This window comes from Callithrix jacchus, chromosome 22, assembly GCF_049354715.1.
Source record: "Callithrix jacchus isolate 240 chromosome 22, calJac240_pri, whole genome shotgun sequence".
NCBI lineage: Eukaryota > Metazoa > Chordata > Mammalia > Primates > Cebidae > Callithrix > Callithrix jacchus.
The window spans coordinates 30133424-30158451 of NC_133523.1; the positions used below are offsets into that span (position 1 = coordinate 30133424).

The 25028-nt window shown below is 42.8% G+C and overlaps 1 long non-coding RNA gene across 1 annotated transcript; it reads right to left on the reverse strand.

Annotated features, from left to right (window-relative positions):
- On the reverse strand, positions 1 to 24618 carry LOC144580954 (uncharacterized). Its single transcript, XR_013531354.1, has 3 exons — positions 19107 to 24618; positions 6120 to 18061; positions 1 to 4326 (listed from the first exon to the last, which is right to left on the reverse strand). It is a non-coding gene; the product is annotated as an uncharacterized LOC144580954 (long non-coding RNA).
- Positions 24619 to 25028: the final 410 nt, after the last annotated feature.

A 25028-nucleotide genomic window follows, 5' to 3' on the forward strand; every position in this document is an offset into this window, starting at 1 on the left:
ACTTTGGGAGGCTGAGGCAGGTGGATCACAGGGTTAGCAGTTCACCAAGATGGTGAAACCCCATCTCTACTAAAAATAAAAAAAGTAGCTGGGTGCGGTGACAGGTGCCTATAATCCCAGCTACTTGGGAGACTGAGGCAAGAGAATCACTTGAACCCGGGAGTCAGAAGTTGCAGTGAGCCGAGATTGTGCCACTGCACTGCAGCTTGGGTGACAGAGCAAGACTCCATCTCAAAAAAAAAAAAAGAGAGAGAGAGAGAACTTCTAAGAATCAATATAAAAAGAATTGCAATCCAAAAGAAAACTGGAGTATAGAGACAGTTTATTTTAAAAAGTAAATACAGGGGGTGTGGTGGCTCATGCCTGTAATCCCAGGACTTTGGGAAGCCAAGTTGGGAGGATAGCTTGAGGCTTGGAGTTCAAGACCAGCCTGGGCAACATAGTGAGATATTGTCTCTACTGAAAATAAAAGCTTAGCCAAGCGTGATGTTGCATGCCTGTAATCCCAGCTACTTGGGGGTTGAGGCAAGAAGATCCCTTGAACTCAGGAGTTCAAGGTTGCAGTGAGCTGATTGTGCCGCTGTATTCCAGCCTGGGTGACAAAGTGAGACTCTGTCTATTAAAAAGAGGGAAATGCAAATAGATTTTAAACATGCTTAAAAATGCTAATACTCTGAAAATGATACACGAATTTAAACTACACCATTGGACAGGTGAAGATGAAAATATTTAATATGCTGGACTGATCAATGAATAGGGCAAATAGGTAGGATTCTATATTGATACAACCTCTTGGGAGGATAATTTAGCAATACTTACCTAATTTTAAAATGTCATTTTTATTTCAACTTGCAATTCCACTTCCAGAAATTGAATCCCATAAACTCTTATGTATACGCAAAGGGGTACATGTTGGATATTAACTGGGCTACAAGGAATATTGACTGTAACTTTTTTTTTTTTTTGAGACAGAGTCTCCCTCTGTCACCCAGGCTGTAGTGCAACAGCGTGATCTTAGCTCACTGCAACCTCCACCTCCTGGGTTCAAGCAATTCTCCTGCCTCAGCCTCCTGAGTAGCTGGGATTATAGACACCCACCATTAAGCCCAGCTAACTTTTGTATTTTTAGTAGAGACAGGGTTTCACCATATTGGCCAGGCTAGTCTCAAACTCCTGACCTCAGATGATCCACCCACCTTGGCCTCCCAAAGTGCTGGGATTACAGAAGTGAGCCACCTCGCCTGGCCGACATTGTTTATAATTATAAAATAGAACGATGGTTAAATGAACATGGGACAGCTGGTTCATAATCTTCTTTGTCTGTCGAAAAGGAGGAGAAAAAGGCTGTATGAACACTTACAGAAAGATGGGTGTGGTGGTTCACGCCTAGCACTTTGGGAGGCCAAGAGAGATCACTTGAGCCGGGGAATTTGAGGCCAGTTTGAGCAACAGAGTGAGACCCCAACTGGACAAAAAATTAATAAAATATTTATAGCCAGGCATGGTGGCATGTGCCTGTAGTACCAGCTACTCAGAGCTGAAGTGGGAGGGTTGCTTGAGCCTGGGAAGTAGGGGCTACAGTAAGCTGTGATTGTACCACTGCACTCCAGACGTCTAGGTGAGAGTGAGATCGTGTCTCAAACCAACCAACGAACCTCTGGTATATTCATTGATCATTCATACATATTACATGAATACATACATATGCCTATGTAGACATGGAAATATGCTCTAAAAATGGATTGTTTAGCGATTTGTGAGTTTTCCCATATGAAGAACATACACAGTATATACACTAAGTCACAGGTTTTTTTTTTTTTTAGATGGAGTCTCTGTAACCCTGACTGGAGTGCAGTGCAGTAGTGTGATCTTGGCTCACTGCAATGTCCACCTCCTAGGTTCAAGTGATTCTCCTGACTCAGCCTCCTGAGTGGCTAGGATTACAGGCAAACACCACCACACCTGGTTAAATTTTGTATTTTTAGTAGAGACAGGGTTTTGCCATGTTGGCCAGACTGGTCTCAAACTCCTGACCTCAGGTGATCCACCTGCCTCAGCCCCCGCAAAATGCTAGGATTACAGGCGTGAGCCACTGCACCCGGCTAACAGTACCTTATTTTTATTGGTGGCCCTAAAAAACCCTATGCAGTACTCAGTTACAGGAAAGTTTTTCATACAACATGAGCCCATTTCTCTCAAATATAAAATGAAGTTTCCTGTTGTGTTGATTTAGCACTTCAGGGACTGTAGGTGTGGCAGGATTGTCCCATCCCACCTCTCTAATTACTCTCGTCTTTACCATTTTCAGTCAAAACTCCAAAGGTCACTTGGAAGGCATATAGCCTACAAAACTGTCCAGACACTCCCTTTTGGCCAAATAACACCCCCATAGCCCAGATTTCAGTGCAGAGCCCTGGGGACCAGGGGCGCGCTCTTTCCTTTTTTTTTTTTTTTTTTTTTTTTTTTTCCCCAATCCTCATCTGCTTAGCCAAAAGGGAAAGGCCACACTGAACAAACTGAGTTTCAACCAGCATATCTTTAGAACCCAATTTGTATTATAATTGATTTAGCTTACATTCCAAATGTACTCTTTTTCCCCCCTTAATCTTAGTCAAGGTGCAATAACAGTTAAATGAAAACCAGCATGAGTCATGCTCCTATAAAACTGTCTGCTCTCAGAGTTTAGTGTTTTTCTTGAACCCAGAAGTTTAAGGCTGCAGGGAGCTATGATTGTGCCACTGCACTCCAACATGGGCGACAGAGGGAGATGCTATCTCAAAAATAAAACAACAAAACAAAACAAACAAAAAACTCAAGAAAGTGAAACAACTAACACGATGGTGGAACATATGTGCAAATCATACAGCTGATAAGGGACTTGTATCTAGAATACATGAAGAACTCTTAAAACTCAAGAATAAAATTACCCCAGTTAAAATATGGACAAAAAAATTGAATAAAAATTTCTTCAAAGAAGCTCTACAACTGCCCAGTAAGCACATGAAAGGATGCTCAACATCATTATTCTTCAGGGAAATGCAAATAAAAACACAATGGGATACTCGCTTCACACCTGCTAGGAAGCCTCTAATAAAAAAGACAGCTAGTAAGTGTTGGCATGGGGAGACTGATACCCTCATACACTGCTGGTGGGGATGTAAAATGGTGCAGCCACTTTGGAAAGCACTCTGGCAGTTTCTCCAAGAAAGCTGCCATTTGACCCAGCAATTCCATGCCTACGTATATAGGCAAGAGAAATGAAAATCTGTTGTAATAGTCTGTTTTCACGCTGCTGATAAAGACATGCCCGAGACTGGGTAATTTATAAAGAAAAAAAGAGGTTTAATGGACTCACAGTTTCAGTTGGCTGGGGAGGCCTCACAATCATGGCAGAAGGCAAAAGGCATGTCTTACATGGTGGCAGGGAAGAGAGGGCTCATGCAGGGAAATTCTCCTTTATAAAACCATCAGATCTCATGAGACTTATTCGCTATCATAAGAACAGCATGGGAAAGACCCACCCCCATGATTCCATTATCTCCCAAGTCCCTCCCACAATACTCGGGAATTATTTGGGTGGAGACATAGCCGAACCATATAAGTCCACACAAAATCTCATACATGACTACTTATGGTAGTATTATGTATAACAGTCAAAAGGTGAAACCAACCTAAATGCTCACCCACTGCTGAAAGAATAAACAAAACGTGGTATATCCATATGATGGAATATTACTTGGCTGTGAAAAGGAATAACATGCTGATATGCAGTACCACATAGATGAATCTTTTTTTTTTTTTTGAGATGGAGTTTCGCTCTTATTACCCAGGCTGGAGTGCAGTGGTGTGATCTCGGCTCACTGCAACCTCCGCATCCTGGGTTCAAGCAATTCTCCTACCTCAGCCTCCTGAGTAGCTGGGACTACAGGCTGTGTCACCATGCCCAGCTAATTTTTGTATTTTTAGTAGAGATGGGGTTTCACCACGTTGACCAGGATGGTCTCGATCTCTTGACCTAGTGATCCACTCGCCTCAGCCTCCCAAAGTACTGGGATTATAGGTGTGAGCCACGACGCCTGGCCCGAATCTTGAACATATTATGCAAAGTGGCAGAAGAAAATTACAAAAGATGACACAGTTTATGAGTCCATTTATATTAAGTGTCCTGAACACACAAATCTGTGGAGACAGAAAGGAGATTAATGGCTGCCTAGGGTTGGGAGGAGGGGTTAATTGGGGATGTCGCACGATAGCTAAAGGGGACAGAGCTGGTTTTGAGAGTGAAGAAAATGTTCTAAAACTGATTGTGCTGATAGTTGTACAACTCTGTGAATAAAAAAAGTAGTCATTAAATTGTACACTTAAAACGGGTGAATTTTATGGTATGGGAATTATATCTTAGTAAGTAAGTTACCAGTAAAATTACAAAACAAGAAAACGCGTTTATTTTATTTTATTGAGAGACGGGCTTTGCCCTGTCACCCAGGCTGGAGTGCAATGGCACATTCGTAGTTCACTGCAGCCTCAAACTCCTGAGATGCCTCAGATCCCTCCTCAGCTCAAGCGAGCCTCCCACCTCAGCTTCCTGAGAATCTGGGACTACAGGTATACACCACCATGCCCAGCTATTAAAAAAAAATTTTTTTTATAGGTGGAATCTTGCTGTGTTGCTCACGCTGGTTTCAAACTCCTGTCCTTGAGCAATTCTTCTGCCTCAGTCTCCCAAAATGCTGAGATTACAGGTAGGAGCCACTCGGCCCAGCCCTTTTAATTTTTAAGTTATACAGATGATATATGTGTATTTTATCTTTAAGAAAATCAAAGTATAGTGAGGTGTAGAGGAAAACATTTTAAATTACCCTCTTATCCCAAATTTTGAATCCTACCACAGTCCTAAGAGGAAGCCACTGTTACCAGTTTGATGCAAAGATTTCTTCACATTTTTCTGTGATATATAAGGATGAACATACATAACAAGATGTAGACACATCATTTCGCTTTGTAACTTTAAAAATAAAAGGGTTGGTGAAGTATGTATTGCTCTGCTGCTTGCTTTTTCACTTAACATTGTGTTTTGGAGAGCTCTCTGTGTTATTACACAGAGATATTCCTTTGCTTTAAAAATACTGCATGATATAATATTATATTGTAAAGACGTGTGTAGGCTGAATACTTAAGGGTGTGGGCTTTAAAATTTAACAGAGGCCAGGAGCAGTGGCTCACGCCTGTAATCCCAGCATTTTGAGAGGCCGAGGTGGAAGGATTGCTTGGAGCCAGGAGTTGGAGACCAGAGTGGGCAACATAGTAAGACCCTGTCTCTAAAAACTTAGCTGGGTGTGGTGGCACACACCTGTGTTCCCAGCTGCTTGGGACATTGAGGTGGGAGGATTGCTTGAGCCTGAGAGTTCAAGACGGCAGTGAGCTATGATCGCACCACTGCTCTCCTGGCTAGGTGATACATCAAGACACTGTCTCTTTAAAAAAAAAAAAAAAAAAAAAAGGAAGGCCAGGAGCAGTGGCTGACGCCTGTAATCCCAAGACTTTGGGAGGCCGAGGCAGGTGGATCATGAGTTTAGAAGATCGAGACCATCCTGGCTAACACAGTGAAAACCCATGTCTACTAAAAATAAAAAAAATTAGCTGGGTGTGGTGGTGCATGTCTGTAGTCCCAGCTACTTGGGAGGCTGAAGCAGGAGAATTGTTTTAACCTGGGAGGCGGAGGTTGCAGTGAGCTGAGATCATGCCACTGCACTCCAGCCTGGTGACAGAGCAAGACTCTGTCTCAAAATAAAAAAAAAAAAAAAAAGAAAAGAAAAATAAAATTTAACAGATACACATTATTTTCCAGAAAGGCTTCACAGTTTTATACATTCACCAATAATGAATACATACATCTTTCAATAATATTTCATAATATCAAATAATGGATATTATAAGTATTTTTAAATTTTAGTTGTTTGATAGCTCATTGCTGCTTTAACTTCTATTTTCCTGATTACTTACAAGGTTAATGAACATGATATTCCCTAATGTTTCTACTCTGAATTATTTTTCTTAGGCTGTCTGGTTGATTTTTTACATCTTTTTATTTCAAGGACTTTATTTTTAGTTTGTCTTACCCATATCTCTTCTAAACAGCAAGTAGCTGATTTTCTTGATTGAAGTTCTTATAAATTTACCTGATCTGGGAGCTGAAAAAAAAGGAACTTGCAAAATTTAACAGCTTGTTAATGACAAATTAGGAGAGAGTGCAGAAGAGACAGAGAAAAAGGGGAGAAATAACAGTGACCATTATCAGAATTTAAAGTTCACTCAAAGCTTATGACTTCCCTAATACTCCTCTCAATATTTTGCCGGCCACCCCGAGTGAATCCCAACAACAAACCACTAAGATTGTTTTAAAGTTGTCTGTATGCCGTGTATCATCTTTGTTTAGTGTATTATCATGTGCTGTAGAATTAAAGTTTATGTATATAGTGTATTTTAAGTTTTTGTTTGTTTGTTTTGAGACAGAGTCTTGCTCTGTCACTCTGTTGCTCAGGCTGGAGTGTAGTGGCACAATCTCAGCTCACTGCAATCTGTGCTTTCTGGGCTCAAGCAATTATTGTGCCTTAGCCTCCTTGGTGAATAGCTGGGATTACAGGTGTGCACCACCATGCCTGGATAATTTTTTGTATTTTTAGTAGAGATGGGGTTTCACCATGGTGGCTAGGCTGCTCTCGACCTCCTGATCTCAAGTGATCTGTCCCCGCCTTGACCTCCCAAAATGCTGGAATTGCAGGCATGAGCCACTGTGCACAGTCCATTTTAAGTTTTACCAAAAATAATTCCATCTGGTCATTATGATGGTTTTAAAACATGTCCACAAATTCCTCGCCACTTTTCTCACTAAAGGTGGAGTCTAATTCCCCTGCCCTCAAATGTGAGCTGGCCTTAGTGATGTGCTTCTAACAAGCAGAATGTGGTTCTGGTGCTGTGCTCTGTTCCAGCTTCCATCTGGCTCTTTTCCTGTTGGAATCCATGTCCTTGGAACCTAGCCACCATGTGAGGAAGCCCAAGCCACGTGGAGAGGAAAGGAGGCTCCCAGCCAACAGCCAGGATCAATTGCCAGACATAGGAATGAACCAACCCTAGGATGACTGCAATTCCCAGCTTACAAGTCTTCCAACCAAGTGCCCAAACATCCTAAAGCAAAAACAGGCCATCTTCATTGTACCATTTGAATTCCCCATCCATAAAATCCACGAGCAAAATAGATGGTTGATGCCATTAAATTTTGGGGTAATTTATTATGCAGCCATAGTAACTACCATATTTATTGATAAAGAGTTAGCCAGGCATGGTAACTCACTTATAACCACAATGCTTTTGGAGGCTGAGGTGAGAGAATCACTTGAGGCCAAATAGGTAAGACCAGCCTGGGCAACACAGTGAGATCCTCATCTCTTAAAAAAAATAGCTGAGTGTGGCGGCACGTGCCCGTGGTCCCAGCCCAGGAGGTCAAGACTGAAGTGAGCTATGATTGCCACTGCACTCCAGCCTGGGCAACAGAGAGAGACTCTCTCTCTCTCTAAAAAAAGAGAGAGAGTTTTAGAGGTGTTTCTCAACACCTTCCAAAAAAGACAATGTTACCCAGAAATGTAACTATGTTTTTCTAGTAAGTCACTTCTTCACTGTCCTTAATGAGATATATTTGAAACTGTTTGTACCATCTTATTTTGTTTCTTATTTTTATTGCTATATAGAAGTATTTTTCTTTTGTTGTCTTTTTTCATTAAAAAAATATTTTCCTTTCCTTGATGAACAGGATTTTCTTTCTTCCATTCTTTTTCCCTCTGGGAATTAGGATATATAGAATTTATACATCTTTTTTTCTTCTAGGATTACAATCACTTTTTTTTTTTTTTTTTTTTTTTTGAGATGGAGTTTTGCTCTTGTTGTTCAGGCTGGAGTGCAATGGTGTGATCTCAGCTCACTGCAACCTCTGCCTCCCAGGTTCAAGCAATTCTCCTGCCTCAGCCTCCTGAGTAGCACAGGCATGCGCCACCACGCCTGGCTAATTTTTATATTTTTAGTAGAGATGAGGTTTCACCATGTTGGCCAGGCTGGTCTTAAACTCCTGATCTCAGGTGATCCGCCTGCCTCAGTCTCCCAAAGGGCTGGGATTACAGGTGTGAGCTACCACACCCGGCCTGCAGTCACATTTTTAGAACATATTTTTTCTACCAATATTTAGTGGTACCCAGTATCTTTCTTGCCCTGAACAAGCCAAAGAACTTAGTAGCCTCTCCTCCTTCTCTTCCCATCCATCTCTCATGTTACATCATCTGAACTTGAGTTTTGGACTACCTTTTTAAAAAAAGCCAGCAATTATTTATCTTTAATTAGAAGTTCATGTCCCCACCCTAGTTTTTTTTTTTTTGCTTGTCATTGTTTTTAATATCACCTATCTTTCTCATGGATTCATTTTCTGACTTGGAATTTGTCTTATAAGAAAAATTTCAGGGACTTCTTTAAGGGTCTTTAGATCACTAAAAATGTCTTTATTTTGTGCTTGCCATTTGCATGCTGGTTTGACTTGGTGTAGAGCTCTGGGTTAAAATATTGTATTTATTTATTTTGAGACAGAGTCATCTTTGTCACCGAGGCTGGAGTGCAGTGGTGCAATCTCGACTTACTGCAACCTCTGCCTCCCAGGTTCAAGAGATTCTAATGCCTCAGCCTCCTGAGTAGCTGGGATTACAGGTATCCACCACCACACCAGGCTAAATTTTGTATTTTTAGTAGATACGGGGTTTCACCATGTTGGCGAGTCTGGTCTCGAACTCCTGACCTCAAGTGATCCTCCCGCCTTAGTATCCCAAAGTGTTGGGATTACCGGCGTATGCCACCATGCCTGGCTTAAAAGTCGTATTTCTTTCAGAACTATCTTTTTGTTTTGTTTGAGATGGAGTTTTGTTCTTGTTGCCCAGGCTGGAATGCAATGGCGTGATCTTGGTTCACCACAACCTGTGCCTCCTGGGTTCAAGTGATTCTCCTGCCTCAGCCTTCAGAGTAGCTGGGATCACAGGCAGGCACCACCATGCCTGGCTAATTTTTGTACTTTTAGTAGAGACAGGGTTTTACCATGTTGGTCAGGCTGGTCTTGAACTCCCAACCTCACATCCGCCCAACTTGGCCTCCCAAAGTGCTGAGATTACAGGCGTGAGCCACTGCGTCCGGCCTTCTTTTATAACTATCTGTAGTGTGTTCCATCATCTCGTAGCACCCAGTGTTGTGAATGACAGACACGATGTTAATATGATTCTCATTCTTCTGTGCCTGATTTCCTGTCTCTGTTTGGCAAGATTTTCTTTTCTCTTTGCTATTCTGAAATTTCATGAGATGAACTTTATCTTCATTCTTCTCCCATCAGCAATCTTCACCCATCTTCTCTTTTGTTCCTTCTATTGTGACAAGGGAGGTGATGCTCCTTCTGCCCCTGGACAAGCCCTGTTGTCATGCTCTCGAAGAATTGTCTTCCACCTTCTCAGGGATACCACCCCACCTGCACTGAGTTACACTCTAGGGTCCCCCACTTAAGAAAACAAAATGCCTATCTCTGACTACACACCTTTCCACCTATCTATTTATTTTCTTTTTTGAGACAGAGTCTAGCTCTGTCTCCCAGTCTGGAATGCAGTGGTACAATCACAGCTCACTGCAGCCTCGACTTCCAGGGCTCAAGCTATCCTCTTACCTCAGCCTCCTTAGTAGCTGGGACCACAGGCATGCACCACTGCACCCAGCTAAATTTTTTTTATTATTTGTAAGACAGGGCCTCGCTATGTTGCTCAGACTGGCCTTGAACTCCTGGCCTCAAGCGATCTTCTTGTCTTGGTTTCCCAAAGTGCTGGGATTATAGGTGTGAGCCACTGAGCCTGGCCTTTACTTCTTGACTCTTCACTCACAACTCAACTTTCTGACAGTTGTCTCCAAACAATGTCTCTGCTTACTCACCTTTCATTAAGTTCCCAATGCAGTCTCATCTGCTCCCCACACTTTACTGCAGTTGCTGTTGGAAAGGCCCCTCCCCGTTCTTAGACCCAGCAGCAGCCTCTCCCATGGTCCTCGGTAGCGTGCCGCAGCCTCCCATTGGTGAAATGCTTCCTCTCTTGGCATCCACCCGATGCTTCCAGACTCCTGCATCAGCTCCTCCTCTCTCAGGGCCAGTCTCACTTATCTCCTCAGTCTGCACTTTTCCTCCGGAGACTCTAATCCTCTCCCCCAGCTTTAAATATAATCACTTTGCTGTTTAGTCCCAAATTCGTGTCTTCAGCCCAGAGGCCAAGTCTGAGCATGATCATCTCACATCCGATCTCTCCATCTGTCTATTTCACAGGTATCTCAGATTTAACAAGTCTAAGACGAGATCTTGTTTTCCCCTGAACCTACCTCCTGCCCCCAACCTGCCCCTTCTTTCCAGCTACTTAAGCCAGAATTTGAGAAGCCAGTTTCTACCTCTCCTTCTTTCTTATGTCTCCGTGCCTAATCTCTTATAACCTATTTACTCCTCTTTGGCTCAGTATCTCAATATACCTATCGACTTCTTCTTTTTTTTTTTTGAGATAGGATCTCATTCTGTCGCTCAGTCTCACTCTCACCCAGGCTGGAGTGCAGTGGCATGATCTAGGCTCACCACAACCTCCACCTCCTGGGTTCAAGTGATTCTCCTGCCTCAGCCTCCTGAGTAGCTGGGATTATAGGCATGCACCACCATGCCCAATTAATTTTTATATTTTTAGTAGAGATGGGGTTTCATCATATTGGTCAGGCTGGTCTTGAACTCCTGACCTTGTGATCCACCCACCTCCGCCTCCCAAAGTGCTGGGATTACAGGCATGAGCCACCACACCTGGCTACCTATCATCTTCTTATCTCCACTGCCAATACCCTAGTCCAAATCACTGCAGTCTCCCACCTGGACCATAATGATGTCCTCTTAACTGGGCTCCATGCCTGCCTTCCTGTTCCCTTCCAATACATTCTCCATCCAGAGGCACTGCTGCAAAAACAATCCAGTGCATAACTTCCCTTTGCACTTATACCTACCCTTAGCCCTACCAGGTCCAGCATGATCCAGCCCCTGCTTCTCTCTCTCCAGACATACCTGTGTTCTTCTCCAGCCCACTCAGCTTCACACCTTCATTCATGCAGGGACTTCGGTCTTTCAGTTCCAGCCTCCACATCAGCAAAGACTCTTTTTCCCATTTTGAAGAGAATCAACCAGTTGAAGAGCGGTTAGATGATAGAGCAAGTTGCCCACAGAGGCAGCAAATTGGACTCATTCTCCTTTCCAATGATGAAGAGTATTTATTTTTCTGACTCAGGATCAAAGGGGGCTGAGAAGCCCATGCTGGGAAAAGTACTTGAAATACATATGGCAGAGGAAGGGTTAATATCCTGCATCCACAGACAGCCTCAAATTGAGACGAAAAGCACAAAAAATTCAGTGGGAAAATGAGGAAGGAATTTAATAGATTTTTCAGAGGCAGAGAAATTTAAATAGCCAATAAATACGTGAAAAGATCAGTTTCACTAGTAATCAGGGAAATGCCAATTAAACAAACTGGAGCAGTTTTTTAAAGGAAAAGCTCATCAGATTGGCAAAAATTAAAGAGTGGCTGGCTGTTAAGAATACATGTGGGTAGAAACACAATTGCAGCAATGCTTTGGGGAAATAATTTGGCAATATCATTCAGATAAAAAGAAAATACATGTGGCTGGGCACAGTGGCTCACGCCTGTAATCTCACCACTTTAGGAGGCTGAGGCTGGTGGATTGCTTGAACCCAGGAGTTTGAGACCAGCCTGGGCAACATGGCAAAACCCTGTCTCTACAAAAAAGACAAAAAATTAGCCAGACATGGTGGCACAGGCCTGTAGTCCCAGCTACTCAGGAGTCTAAGGTGGGAGGACTGCTTGAGCATGGGAGGCTGAGGTTGCAGTGAGCCGAGATTGCGCCACTGCACTCCAGCCCAGGTGACAAAGACCCTGTCTCAAAAAAAAAAAAAGCTTCCTTTGACCCAGAAATGGCAACTCTTCACAATCTATCTTCTGAAATTATTTTATAAAATTACCAGCCTACAAGTATATTTATACCAAGACGGCATTTTAGCACTGTTTTCAACAGAAGAAGTCAGAAGGGAGGGCGGGAAAATATTCCACCGAGACAGAAAATTACTCATGATGTCATGTTAAGTAAGATAGGAAGAAGAAAATTCTATCGCTGTTACCCCAAATCTGTAAACATTGACTATGTGTATGGACGTAGGCTAGAGGGCACCATGTATCTACAGAAATATTGATTTAAACAGCTGATAGAACTGTGGGGGACTTTTGCCTTCAATTGTAATATTGTTTTGCCAATTGTGCAAATAATTGTTAAAATTTTATTTATTTATTTATTTTGAGATGGAGTCTTGCTCTGTCACCCAGGCTGAAGTACAGTGGTGCCATTTTGGCTCACTGCAACCTCCACCTCCTGGGTGCAACAGATTCTCTTGGCTCAGTCTCCCAAGTAGCTGGGTTTACAGGCATGTGCCACCACCCCTGACTAATTTTTGTATTTTTAGTAGAGATGGGATTTGGCCATGTTGGCCAGGCTGGTCTCGAACTCCTGACCTCAAGTGATCAGCCTGCCTCAGCCTCCCAAGGTGTGGTATTATAATATAGGTGTGTATTTTGTCTTTTTTTTTTTTTTTGAGATGGAGTCTTTCTGCACCCAGGCTGGAGTATGGTGCAATAGTGCAATCTTGGCTCACTGCAACCTCTGCCTCCCAGGTTCAAGCGATTCTCCTACCTCAGTCTCCTGAGTAGCTAGGACTATAGGCACACGCCACCACGCCCAGCTAATTTTTGTATTTTTAGTAGAGACGGGGTTTTACTATGTTGGCCAGGCTGGTCTCAAACTCCTGACCTCGTGATTTGACCGCCTTAGCCTCCCAAAGTGCTGTTTTATCTTTTTTGAGAGAGTTTAGTTTCTCCTCCAGCCTGGTGTACAGTGCAGCAATCATAGCTCACTGCAGCCCTAAACCCGTGGGCTCAAGTGATCCTCCTGCCTCAGCCTCCTGAGTAGCTGGGACCATAAGTGTGTGCCACCACGTCTGGCTTATTTATTTATTTACTTATTTATTATAGAGATGGGGAGTTTGCTATGTTGGCCAGGCTGGTCTTGAGCTCTTAGCCTCATGCCATCCTTCCTCCTAGGCATCTCAAAGATGCTGATATTACACAGTGAGCCACTGTGCCTGGTCTTGAATGACAAATTAAAAACAAAAACAAGAAACAAAGAAGCCGTAACTGAGCATTCTTCTGTTACTTGATGGATCTGTAGAAAGATGGAACTTTGCTTTCAATAAGACAAACTATTTTCATCAGAGAGATTTCCAAAAATAGCACTTCCTCACTTTCTGGCGAAACTATTCCTCATTTTGTATTATGCTAATATTTTTTGGTTTAATATTGAACTCAACTGCTGTTTCCAAGTCTTTGCAATATAGCTAGCATATATTCCCTACTGAAGCATCCTTTTCCTTAAAAAAAAAATTGCTTGGTTGGTTTTTCTCATTATATAATTGTAAACAGTGGACACAGATGACCCAAACTACCCCTTGGAGCTTTAGTCTTTCGTGATGGACCAATTCCTCCATTCTTTTAATAGCTTTGGTTCCTCTTTGCACGCTGCCAGCCAGAAAACTCTACATGCTTGTGGTAGAAAGCTGCCCTAGCTAAGCACAGTTTTCTGGGTGTGGCTCTACTGTACTTCCCTCATCTGGGCAGCCGTGTCTCTCTCTGGCCTTTTCGGGTTCTCTGGCACTAGTTGGTCTGTGGCCATCTCCTGTGGGGGCCTCTTCAGTGTCTCTTTGTGGCTGTGCTGCTACCAACTATGGCCACAGTCTCTGACACTCATACTCTCTGCCATTTGTAGATTCCACTAAACAGGTCTATAATTTCCCAATCACACATGAGCGTTAACACATCCAAGCTTACTTACTATGATGGCTATTATCATTTTAAAAAAGAGAATGGGCTGGGAGTGGTGGCTCACGCCTGTAATTCCAGCACTTTGGGAGACTGAGGTGGGCAGATCATGAGGTCAGGAGTTCAAGACCAGCTTGACCAACATGGTGAAACCCTGTATCTACTAAAAATACAAAAATTAGCTGGGTGTGGTGATATGCACCTGTAATGCCAGTTATTCAGGAGGCTGAGGCAGGAGAATAACTTGAACCCAGGAGGTGGAGGTTGCAGTGAGCCAAGATTGTGCCACTGCATTCCAGCCTGGGTGACAGAGCAAGACTCCATCTCAAAAAAAAAAAAAAAAAAAAAAGAGAGAGAGAGAGAATGACAAGTGTTGGTGAGGATGTAGAGAAATTAGAACATTCACATATTGCTGGTAGAAATGTCAAAAGGTGGCTGGGCACAGTGGCTCACACCTATAATCCCAGCACTTTGGGAGGCTGAGGCGGGTGGATCACCTGAGGTCAGGATTCCAAGACCAGCCTGCCAACTTGGGGAAACCCCCCTCTACTAAAAATACAAAAATTAGCCAGGTGTGGTGGTGCACGCCTGTAGTCCCAGGTACTCAGGCGACTGAGGCAGGAGAATCTCTTGAACCCAGGAGGCAGAGGTTACAGTGAGCTGAGATTGTGCCATTGCATTCTAGCCTGGGTGACGGAGTGAAACTCCATCTCAGAAAAAAAGGTGAAAAGTTGCAGTCACTGAAGAAAACAATATGGTGGTTTCTCCAGACATTAACAATAGAACTCCTATATGATCCAGCAATTTCACTTCTGAATACAGACCGGAAAGAATTGAAAGCAGGGTCTCAACAAGAGATTTTCACATCCATGTTCACAGCAGCATTATTCAATAGCCAGAAAGCAGAAGCACCCCAAGAGCCTATCAATGCATAAATGAATAAACAAAAGATGGTATGTCCATGCAATGGAGTATTATACAGCCTTAAAAAGGAAGGAAATTCTGGTACATGCTACAGTATGTATGAATGAACCTTGAGGATGTTATGCTAAATGAAATAAGCTGGTCGCAAATATCAAATCATGTATATTCTAGGCAAATGCTATATGAGGTACCTAGAGTAGCAAACTTACAGAAACAGAAAGCAAAATGGTGGTTGCCAGGCGCAGAGGGGAGTGGATTGTTTAGTGGGTACAGTTTCAGCTTTGCAAGATGAAAAGAGTTCTGGAGATTGGTTGTACAACAATATGAATGCATTTACTACAACTGAAACATATACTTAAGATTGGTTATGGTGGTGAATTTTATCTTATCATATTTTACCAGGATTTAATTCTTTTCTTAAATAAAAAAAAAAAAAGTCTTGAGATGGGATCCAAACCCATCATCTGATGGCAGTCCTAACTCTTTTTTTTTTTTTTTTTTGGAACAGAGTCTCTGTTGCCAGGCTGGAGTGCAGTGGCACGATCTCAGTTCACAGCAGCCTTTGCCTCCCAGGTTCAAGCAATTCTGCCTCAGCCTCCTGAGTAGCTGGAAATACCCCATCCATTTTGACCCCAATTCCAGTTTATGAAATTGGTAAATCCTCAGACTCTCTATGCAAGACACTTTCTTTTGGCAAGTCAAGTTCTATTTTCCTATTAACTTACTTACAATATTAGAGTTTTGTCATTTTCATTTTTGACTGTTCTTCAGTAAAGACTGGTCATGACTATGGGATTGTCTCATGAGTTAAGTGATGCTCTGTTAGAAGACTACTCCATGTGAGATCCTGTAACACTACCGCTTCAATAAAGCTGTTTTCTTTTACCTTTGGCTAGCCTTTGAATTCTTTCCTGGGCAAAGCAAAGAACCTCCTGGGCTACACCCTTATCTTGAGCTCACCTGCTCTGCATCAGTACTGGCATGAGAACAGACAAACTGACCAGTGGAAAAGCACATAGAATCCAAAAAACAGACACATACAGTCAACTGATTTATGACCACTGCAATGAGGAGAGAAAGAATGAGCTCTGCAGCCAGGCACAGTGGTATGCCCCTGGGATCCCAGCTACTCAGGAGGATGACACGGAAGGATCCCCTGAGCCCAGGAGTTTGACACCAGAGTGGGCAACTTAGTGAGACCCTGTCTCTAAAAAAAAAAAGAGACATTATCTTTGAGAAATGATGGAGATGATGGTGGATCAGACTGCCCTCTCCTATGCGGATGGGCCTCATCCAATCCACTGAAGGCCTGAAGAGAACAAAAGGCTGCATAAGAAAAAAAAGTTTTCTCTCTGTGTGATTGTCTCCAAACTGGGATATAGTCTTCTCCTGCATCCAGACTCGGCAACATAGTGAGACTGCCATCCCACATAAAATGATAGCAATAATATTTTGTTTAGAATTTTTACATCTATGTTCATGGGAGAGATGGGCTAATAATTTTCTTTCCTTACAATATCCTTCTTAGTTTGGGGATAAAGGTCATTCTGTCCTCATACAAGTTGGGAGGTATTCCTTCTTTTAACAGTCCCTGAAAAAGCAAATATTTATCCTCCTGGAATACTGGGTAGAATCCACCAGTGAAGCCACCTGGACTTGAGTTTTCTTTGTGGGAAGGTGTTAAATCAGGAATTAAATGTATTCAATAGATAAGAGATTATTTAGATTTTTTTACTTTTGGTAGGTTGTGCTTTTTTCTAAGTTTCATCTGAATTTTCAAATTCATTGGCATAGGAGCATCATTGTTGATCATATCCTCTTCTTACCTTTTTAATGTTTGTAAGATCTGTGGGCGTAACAAAGTACCACAGATTAGGTGGCTTAAGCAATACAAAGTTACTTCTTCATAGTCCTGGAGGCTGGAAGTCCATCAAGGTGTCATCAGGGTTGGTCTCTTCTGTCGCTCTCTCTCCTTGGCTTGAAGATGGCTGTCTTCTCGCAATGTCTTTACGGACTCTTCCCTCTGTGTGTGTCTGTGTCCTGATTTCTTCTTATGTGGACATCAGTCATATTGGATCAGGGTCCACCCTGATAAACTCATTTAATCTTTTTTTTTTTCTTTTTTTGAGATGGAGTCTTGCTCTTGTTGCCCAGGCTGGAGTGCAGTGGTGCGATCTGAGCTCACTACAAACTCCAGCTCCTGGGTTCAAGCGATTCTCCAGCCTCAGCCTCCTGAGTAGATGGGATTTTAGGTGCTCACCACCATGCCCAGCTAATTCTTGTATTTTTAGTAGAGACGGAGTTCCACCATATTGGCCAGGCTAGTCTCAAACTCCTGACCTCAGGTGATCCGCTCACCTTAGCCTCCCAAAGTGCTGGGATTACAGGCATGAGCCACAGTACCCAGTTAATCTTAATTATCTTTTTAAAGGCCCTATTTCCATATACAGTCACATTCTAAGGTAGTAGAGGTTAGGACTTCAGCATATGAATTTGGTGGGGGCTGCCATTCAACCCAAAACATTGGGTGTCTGATACGCTTTGAGTGTAAGTTGATAGAACCACTTTGGGAAATGGTTGGGCAACACGAAAGATGAAGAGATACACATCCTGTAACCCAGGGATTCCATTCCTAGGTGTATATGCAACACAAATGCACATGTGCACATCAGAACATGCAGGACAATATTCATGGAAGTGTTCATAATAGCCCCAAAAATGAGCTATCTTTTGCTACTCCCAACATAGGTGAATCTCATGAACATAAAGTGGAATGACAGGAGCCAGATATGAAAGAGGACCATCTGCACATTCCACGGAAATGCATTTATATCAAATTTTATATCAAACAGACAAAACTACCTTATAGTGTCTGAGGGGGAGGGAGGGTAGAGACTGGGATAAGAGTCACAAGGGGATTTCTTTTCCCTGATCTGGGTGCTAGCCTGGTGAAATTTCAGAGCTGTACACTTATTAGTTCATTGAAAGAAAGGTAAAGCAAGGCCGGGTGCAGTGGCTCATACCTATAATCCCAGTAGTTTGGGAGGCTGAGGCGGGAAGATTGCTTGATCCAGGAGTTTGAGATGAGTCTGGGAAATCCAGTGAGAACTCCATCTCTACAAAAAAATAAAAAATTAGCCAGGCATGGTGGTGCACAACTGTAGTCTCAGCTACTCAGGAGGCTGAGGCAAGAGGATCACTTGAGCCCAGGAGTTTGAGGCTACAGTGAGCTATGATTATACCCTGTACTCCAGCCTGGGCTATAGAGCAAAACCCTATCAAAAAAAAAAAGAAAGAAAGAAAGAAGAAAAAGATAGCACCTCAAACAAGCCTGATACTCATTTGTTACTTATTAAACAACGAACACTTTTATCAGTACAATGCAAATATCCCTCTTGTCAGGTCCTTGCCAGGCAGGTGGCAAAGAGGCCAAATCAGCGTGATTCTCTCCCTGCTGCTGACAGCATTTCTAATTCAACTCCTCATCAACAGTTCTGAAAATTTCCCCCAAGAGACTACATTTTTCATGGTCAGAGGAACATTAAATTGACTATTTTTAGAAAAAGGAGCTTTGATAAGAGACTACTTTTCATTATGAAATTGAGAAGAGAGAATTCAGGAGAGAAAACAACTTTGGTAAACAAGACAGAAATAGACCCAAGAAACGTACCCAGATGTGGTCTTGATCCCTTAGGAACCCAAAACTAATTTACACCACGGATTCTTCTTAAGGATGTGACTTCCTTATTCCCAACTGATCTTTTTTTCTTTTTCTTTCTTTCTTTTTTTCAGACAGAATCTTGCTCTGTCACCAGGCTGGAGTACAGTGGCACAATCTTGGCTCACTGCAACCTCCGCCTCCTGAGTTCAAGTGATTCTCCCGAGTAGCTAAAACTACAGGCGTGTGCCACCATGCCCGGCTAATTTTTGCATTTTTAGTAGAGACGGGGTTCACCATGTCTTCCAGGGTGGTCTCAATCTCTTGACCTTATGATCTGCCTGCCTCAGCCTCCCAAAGTGCCAGGATTACAGGTGTGAGCCACCACGCCCGATCCCCCAACTGATTTTTTAGGAGAATTTGGGCATGAGGTATCCCAGAGCTGGCTGAGTCCTCAGTTGCCATTCCCAAGTCCCTCCCTTCTGCTCTCCCTTCCCAGATACCATGGAAACCCATAATCAAAAGCAACGCCAACAACTCCTCTTCCTTCTCCCACGGGGCAGAGCTCAGCGCTCAGAGATGCAGCTTTGGCTGAAAAATGAAAAAAAGAAAAGAAATTGAGCTCACTGGAGATTCACCCTTGGAACTCTTAAGAAGATTTGTCATCTGTGTACCTCATGTGATTTCTCAGAGAATTTTATATCAAAAACAGTGTGTGTGTGTGTGTGTGTGTGTGTGTGTGTGTGTGTGTGTGTGTTTAAATGACAATCTTGGCTTAATGAATATACCAGTAATCGAAGGTGGGGATTTCCTCATATGCCAGTGCCTCTTTTTCCCTTCCCTCTAAGGAGAGCAAACTCTTGGCAGATCTCATGTGAGTTTTTAGAAATAAGTGTGGCTGTTACTAAATCCATGGACAGGAGAACACACTCTATTCTCAGGTGGATCCCACTGGCTCTTGTTTGCACATGTTTTGGATTGAGAGGCCCCTTTTAAAAGATAATTCACTAAGCATGTTGTTTCGGTGAGTTTTACTTAAATTTCAGTTACAATAAAATTCTCCCCACAGGAACACATCTCTTGTCAAGAGAAAGGAACTTAACGTTTTCCTTTGTAGGAGTCTACCTGCCTCAATGAGCACAAATCCTACATATACTCCTTGAAGAGAAGGTGGAGAGGAGGGGAAGAGACATTTCTCAAGGGAGTGACTGTGATTATATCTACAATAGCATGTAGTAGGAGAAAAAGGGAATTTGGCAGTTTTAAGAGTAATACATCTCTAGAAAGCCGTTCTAGATAGTCCAATCTCATGGCCCATTTTGGGGGCTTTGATCCTATTGGTGGGACTCTAAGTCTTTAGATCCTATTGATGAGACTCTTAAGTGTGGTTCCATATGGCCTTCTCTCTGTGGCCTCAGCCATGCTATTTAAAATGTACTTTATCCCACGCCTGTTCCTTGTCAGCCTCCTCCACTTTCCACCCCCACGGTACTTACCACCTTTAAACACAGCGTGCGCTGATAGTGGGAGTGTAAATTAGTCAGAAATAATGGAAAACAGCATGGAGGTTCCTCAACAAATTAAAAATAGCACTACCATATGATCCAGCAATCCCACCAGAGGGTACAGATCCAAAGGAAATGAAATCGGTATGTCAAAGAGATTTCTGCACTCCTATTTTATAACAGCATTATTCACAATAGCCAAGATATGGACTCAACCTAAGTGTCCATCATTGAAAAAATGGGCAGTATATATACACAGTAGAATACTATTCAGCCTTGAAAAAGAATGCAGTCAGGGCCGGGAGCAGTGGCTCATGCCTGTAATCCCAGCATTTTGGGAGGCCAAGGCAGGTGGATCACGAGGTTAAGTGATCGAGACCATCCTGGCCAACATGGTGAAGCCCCGTCTCTACTAAAAATACAAAAATTAGCCAGGCATGGTGGCATGTGCCTATAGTCCCAGCTACTCAGGAGGCTGAGGCAGGAGAATTGCCTCAGTCTGGGAAGCGGAGGTTGCGGTGAGCTGAGATCACACCAGGGCACTTCAGCCTGGGCAACAGAGGTAGACTGTGTCTCAAAACAAAGGTTGATCTCATAGAAGTAGAGAGTAGAATAGTGTAAGTGGTGGGGAGGGCAGGGAATGGGGGGATAGGAAGAGATTGATACAAAGTTACAATTAAATAGGAGAAATAAGTTCTCCTATCTATTGATGATCTATGCACAGCAGGGTGATTATGTTTGTTTAGCAATATTGTGTTTTTCAAAATAGCTAGAAAAGAGAATTTTGAATGCTCTCACCACAAAGAAATGATAAATGTATGAGGTGACAGATATGCCAAATATCCTAATTTGATTATTACTCAATACATACATGTACTGAAATATCACACTGTTTCTCATACACATGTGCAATTATTACATGTTAATTAACGCCAAAAATAATACAAATAAAACGGTGTTCAGTTTACCTCTGTTTTCTATTATTTGTGGTCTGTTTCCCCAGCTAGAATGGGACCCCAGGAAGGCAAGGAGCTTCCTCTCTTTTATCCCCTGGTGCATACTAAATGCTTAGGACTGTGCCTTGCATACAGTGAGCACTCAATAAATACTTGTTAGCAGTTTTAAAAGTCAGTACCTTAATTAACCAAGCACCAAGACTTTTAATCTTTTTGCCTCAAATCAAACTAAAAACCTTGATTAAAAGGTCTTACCCTGTCTCTACAAAATAAAAATGAGCTGGGCATGGTGGCACCTGCCTGTAGTACCAGCTACTCAGGAGGCTGACGTGGGAGGATCTTCTGAGTCCAGGGGAGCGATGATTGCATAACTGCCCTCCAGCAACCTGGGCAACACAGCAAGACCCTATCTCAGAGAAAAAAAAAGACTTTGCTGTTATCCAAAAGAATGAAACATTTTCCAGACAGAGGGTCAAGTTATGCTATCTTTTTCCATAATACTGTTTAAAACAAATTATTAAGAAATATCAATTTTATAATATGAAGGTATACAAATTCTGGACATTAAAAATTATATCTGCAAGACTTACATAGTCTATGATATAAAGCAAATTTGGGGTTAATCAGTTTCTCTAAAGAACTTAAAGACACATTTGTCTTTAATCATGGCATGAAGTGTCTGATTGAGGAAGATCATATGAAAAAGTCCACATCTGATTATAATTATTGAACTGTGTATTGAATGCTTGATATGTGCTGGCATTTTTGCCTACATTATCTCCAGTTTTGCCAACAACCCTTCAAGGTAAATATTACTGTCCATGGGTGAAAAAGTTGGGACCCAGAAAGGAGAAATAACCGGCCAAGGTCACATGGATCTCAGATGGGAACATGGGTTTGCTCTACTCCCGGGCTTCTCCCCAGACACTGCACTGGGTTTTCCAGAGCACAGAGCAATGCAATTTCACATGTGTCACTGGTTTTATATTCGCAGTCAACACACATGTTTTGAGTAATTGTTATGTTCCTGGCACTATGCAGGCTTTCTTGGAGATCGCTGTAGGAAACTTGACATCTCGCTGGGAGGTACTTGGGAACCCTGGGCACATTTTGGGATGTGACAGCTGAGTGAGGGCCACTGTAGATGCTTGGGGACTTGGGAACAGGGAGGGGTCCTCATGGGCTGGGCTCTTGAAGCCTAGTCATGGTGTCCTTTGGCCTTTCCAGTCAGGCAGGGGCCATTGGTTGGGTCTGGCTGCCCTGCAGTTGCATCCCCTGGTAGGGGCACCTCAGTCCTCAGGAGCAGTGACCTGTCCCCTACTGTGTGGTTTTGGCAGAGGTGTAACTTCAGATCGAGGTCCCACTGTCCCCTGCTGCCTCGCCCCTGGCCTCTGTGGAAGCTAAAGAGGCCAATCTTCCCTCTTTGGGATGCCAGGGGCTGGGGCCTGTGACCCACACTTGGCCAATTGCAGGTCCAGGCACTGCCTTTAAGTAGACTTTAAGACCTTGGATCTTAAAGATGGCAGAGCATCTGCACACAAGAATGGCAGGACATCCACAGATAGTGATGGCCATGGTGGGAAGAGGTCAAAATGGAAGATATATAGCTGCATCTCCAATGGGCTGTTCCTGAGATGACACGGCGACCAAGTTCTCTGAGAACTTGGTGGATCGTCTTCCAGCTCCCACCAGGTCTGTGAGCCCATGATATCTTCCCAATCAACCCATTTTGAATACAATTCTAAGTCTGTTGTCCAGCTTGTAGTGGAAAAATAAGCTTTTTCCTTTACCCTTTACTCTAAATTCAACATGGATGGATAAAGGTCATGAAAAAACATTCTGGGGACAACCACAGAATCAGAAGGTAAAATCAGCTTTTAAGGAATTTTTCTTTAGCTACTCTGATGCTTTCTCCACAGGCTGATGACGGCTGTCTGATTCTTACTTAACAAAGCTGGAAAATTTCGTCAGCCTGGCCAATAGAGTGAGACCTGTCTCTACAAAAAGAAAAATCAATACAACTTAAAAACTTAGTGAGGCATGAGGCAAGAGGATGGCTGAAACCCAGAAGTTCAAGGTTATAGTGAGCTATCACTGTGCCACTGCACTCCAGCCTGGGTAACAGAGCAAGACCCTGTCTCAAAAATAATGATTCTAATAAAATGGCTGGGAAGTTTCAGTGTTTTCTTCAACCTTCAGAAGCTAGAGAATCATACATCAGGACTCACCAGGACAAGAGGACTCACCAGGCCCATCAATTTGCCACGGAGAGTTCAGGCTATCCAGGTTAGGCTGGGTCTCTGGCTGAGGAGCATCAGGAGCTGGGCATCAAGGCCCTGGGCTTCCTGTTGGGTTTGCTCAGTGGATTGTTGCAGAAAGAGGCTTTCCTGTATTTTGGCCCAGAGCACACGATCTTACCTGCAAAACCGCAGCACTGTGCCTGGTGCTAAAACCACGAGAGAATCAAGCCTTGGATGACCCAGTTACTGGGCAATGCTGCCCAGCTCCAGGACTGCTTGTTGCTCCCACAGTATGATGTGTTAAATCGCTGACTGTATTTTCAGAGTCCATCCGCTGCCCTAAACTCTCTGCACCCACAGTTCCAATGGGGAGCAGTAACTTGAATTAATCAAAGCCAATTATTCCAGTTCTTCTTTTTCAGCTTGGATTCTTTCATTTCAAGTCGTCATGGGAAAATAAGTCTTAAGAAATCCCTTTATGCATGGAGAACTAGGGCAATTACTGACATTTTAAGAATTATTGTAACAATTTTAAAGTTTTTTGATTAAAGTTCTGAAGGACATAAGTAATCCTTTTTTTGTTTTTTGGAAGGGCTTCAATTATTTTCAAGGACAGACGTTGGGCACATCGGCTGTTCAAATCTAATTAATCATCTGGCTGTGCCCACAAGAGTCACACCTTCCAAACACTGAGGTTATAGCTAATCATCTGAAATTCTCCCACACTGGAATAACTGTACCCACCCTCTGGGGCCATGACAGATACATGTGCAGGGTGCATTATAGGAACTCAAGGCACACCTCTGCTGGGAAATCAAGCTTTGTTTGTTAGTGACTCAACAACTTAGTTGTGTATTAAATATTCAATATCTGATGCAAAGCATTTAAAATCCTGAGGTGGTACCTTGGAGCAAAGAACACACAGGCTGGGTTAGCCAATCCCATTACTATTTTTATACCATAAATTAGATTAGAAATCCTGAGCTGGGAAAAGCCAGGATGGAAAGATCCCAGGGAATGATATGGCTCCAAAAAATCAGTAGTGAGCAAACTCCTTGAGGCTAGAGGGGGGTCTGTTTCAGTTTATGATCAACAGGATACTGAAGGCAGGTAACCTTCGACCCCTGGAGAGACATACTCATGCCAACCGGAGTTCACTGGAGCTGATTTACTGCACTACGCTATGCACTAAAAATGAGCACATAGTTTGACTCAAACATGCATTTAAGTAAAAAAAAAAAAAAAATCTTTATTTATTTATTTTTTTAGTTTACCATGCACTGGTAAATTTTGAAAAAAGGATAAGAGCTGAGCAGGAGGATCACTTGAGGGTAGGAGTTTGAGACCAGCCTGGGCAACATAGCAAGACCCTGTTTTAAAAAAATTTAAAATAACTTAGTTGGACATAATGGTGCATGCTTGTAGTCCTAGCACTTTGGGAGGTTGAGGTGGGGTGATCCCTTGAGACTTGGAGTTCAAGACCAGCCTGGGCAACATAGTAAGATCCTGCGTCTACAAAAAAAAAAATTTTTTTTAAACTTAGCCAGACGTGGTGACATGCAGCTGTAGTCTCAGCTACTTGGGAGGCTAAGATGGGAGGATCACCTGAGCCCAGGAGTTTGAGGCTGCCGTGAGCCATGGTCATGGCACCGTACTCCAGTCTGGGAAACAGAGCAAGACCTAGACTCTAAATAAATACATAAAAAAAGGATAAGAGAAAAAAT